Source organism: Panthera uncia, unplaced genomic scaffold (assembly GCF_023721935.1).
Source record: "Panthera uncia isolate 11264 unplaced genomic scaffold, Puncia_PCG_1.0 HiC_scaffold_2346, whole genome shotgun sequence".
NCBI classification, from domain to species: Eukaryota; Metazoa; Chordata; class Mammalia; order Carnivora; family Felidae; genus Panthera; species Panthera uncia.
This window is the reverse complement of record NW_026059071.1, coordinates 1-2,249: the sequence shown is the minus strand read 5'-3', so window position 1 is coordinate 2,249 and position 2,249 is coordinate 1. Positions and strand designations below refer to the sequence as shown.

The 2,249-nt window shown below is 52.7% G+C and overlaps 1 non-coding gene across 1 annotated transcript; it reads right to left on the bottom strand.

Annotated features, from left to right (window-relative positions):
- Window positions 1-1,745: 1,745 nt before the first annotated feature.
- Window positions 1,746-1,816, bottom strand: TRNAG-CCC (transfer RNA glycine (anticodon CCC)). The gene has a single exon. It is a non-coding gene; the product is annotated as a tRNA-Gly (tRNA).
- Window positions 1,817-2,249: the final 433 nt, after the last annotated feature.

Below are 2,249 nucleotides of genomic sequence, written 5' to 3'. Positions count from 1 at the left end.
AGGACAACCCTATGCAGACCAGATCCATGAAGTTGAGTTTTGGGTTGATGTGAAGTCAAAGAGTACTCTCCCAGAACCAACCGTGATGGAAAATAATCTGTGAAGGCTAAATGCCTTTAGTTGTGTCATTTGAACACTCCGAAAAGGCTGTAGGCGGGAGCCATAACCTTTCAGATCTCTCCTCTGCTGTCTCATTGCTTAATTCACAACCCACATCTCCTTTTCTCTCCTCTCCTTTAAGCTCTCCAAAATATTCTCTTGCAGTCCTGCCCTTGTGGGGTCTCCTCCCCTCCCCCCCCCACCCCCCCACCCCCCCACCTTTCCTATATCTTCTTCCTTGAAGATGGAGGCAAGAAGAGGGGGAGGAGGAGGAGACCGCCTGAAAACGGAACAAGTTTCTCACAGGCCTGGGAGAGGGTAAGGCAGGGAGGCAAAGACACGTGTTTTGTTTGTTTGTTTGTTTGTTTGTTTGTTTCCTTCCCAGCTAACAGTCAAGGGGAATTTTGAGGGGTTGTTACAGGCTTTAACATCTTTACTCCATCCAGCAGGTAAGTCATCAGTTTCCTTTATGTAAATCAGAACTCCTCCTCCCTCCCCAGGCCCCACCCTTAGACCCTCATTCCTGTTGACAGAGAAAATTGTGTGTCACAGCTCAGAATTTATTCGTTAAAATTTCAGATTTCCAAGAATCTAAAAATAAATTAATGACTAAAACGACTTCAATGGTTCCAACACAGTATGGCCATCGTTCTGCCCCCAAAAGTAGAAAGACAGCCTCAGAATAACAAAACTCTTGAAATTGAATAAATCAAGTTTAGTTTTAAAACGGAAAGGGCGGGGGAAACTCCCCCCCCCCCCATCTTCGATTTTAAGTTACTGTTAGAGGAATCCGCCAGAGATTTTTCGGGTGAAAATTAATCACCCGCAGTCTCCAACGCAGTCACGCACTTAGTGCCCTCAAATGGGAATCCTTTCGAAGGAGCGTCCAAGAGGTAGAAAACAAACCCGGATCAACAGTTCCCAGAGTCTTCAGTTCTTTTTCCCTTATTAAAAGTCTACTTTTCGGGCTAACACCTGTTGGGGCGCACTGCCAGGCACGCGGCATCCTCGCGGGAACAGCCACGCGCGCGCGGGACGCGCGCAGGCGGCGGCGGCGGCTGATGACCTGAACCTACGCGTTTACAGCAGCTCCACGCGGGTCCACGCGGGTTCCTCCCTACCAGCCTCCACCTTTATTCAGGCTCAAGGGTGTCTGCCGGGCCCCGCGACTGCTGTCCTCCCGAGACACTTTGGTGTCTCGATCCTCGCTCTGCACTGAGACGTGGCCCGGCGGCCAACCCAAGGCCCAGCACGGGCATCGGTGACCTGGTGGCTCTTTGGGTTCCGCGGCTCCCCCAGGGCGAGGCTGAAGGTAACTGTGGTCTTAGATCCAAATAGTCTAAACCGCAGACCCCGCGGTGTCACCTGCGGGGGGCGGAGGGAAGAAAGGTACCAACCCGGGAGCCAGCTGGTCGCCGCGCGGCACGCCAAATGCACTTACGCGTTTAGGCACAACCCCAGTGTAGGTGGACTGCTTAGTCAAGCTTTCTGCTCAGAAGTCACCCTGCGGAGTTTGGTTCTCATTTTCCTACTCCTGGAAGCCAGAATCACGAGATGCTCGGACTTGCCTTGTGCAACAGGTAAAGCAAAGAGGAGGCGCCTCCTGAAACGAGAGGGGGCGCGGCCAAAAGGAAAGCAGGGCAGGATGCATTGGCCGGGAATCGAACCCGGGTCTCCCGCGTGGGAGGCGAGAATTCTACCACTGAACCACCAATGCTTCGCCCTGGGCCAGGTGCGTGATGGGTCTGTGGAAACAACCTCCAGAGCGACTCCCAGCTAGGGCGCCGGGCGATTTCAAAGGTTCCAGAACAGGTTTACGCGGTCGTCTCTGCAGCACGGAGCTAACTCACCCACAGGCACTCGAAGCAAAGGCTTCACAAGGAGACTTCCATCCAACACAATTTCAAAATAAACTGTTTCGTCGGCTCACACCACAACTCTGAGAAAGGCTCTTCCCGACTGGCCAACAGACCCCGGCAGGAAAACGCCGGAAAGTCATCCAGACCCCTTGATGATGACCCTGAACCTTCCACCGTCAACCTCCAACATGTCACCCTAGACGGTCTGAGAAAGTAATGTGACTTGCCAGCTTAGGCAAGTAAAATTCTAACTCGGGGAAGAAATAAGAAGCAGAAGTCGACTGGCAGTAG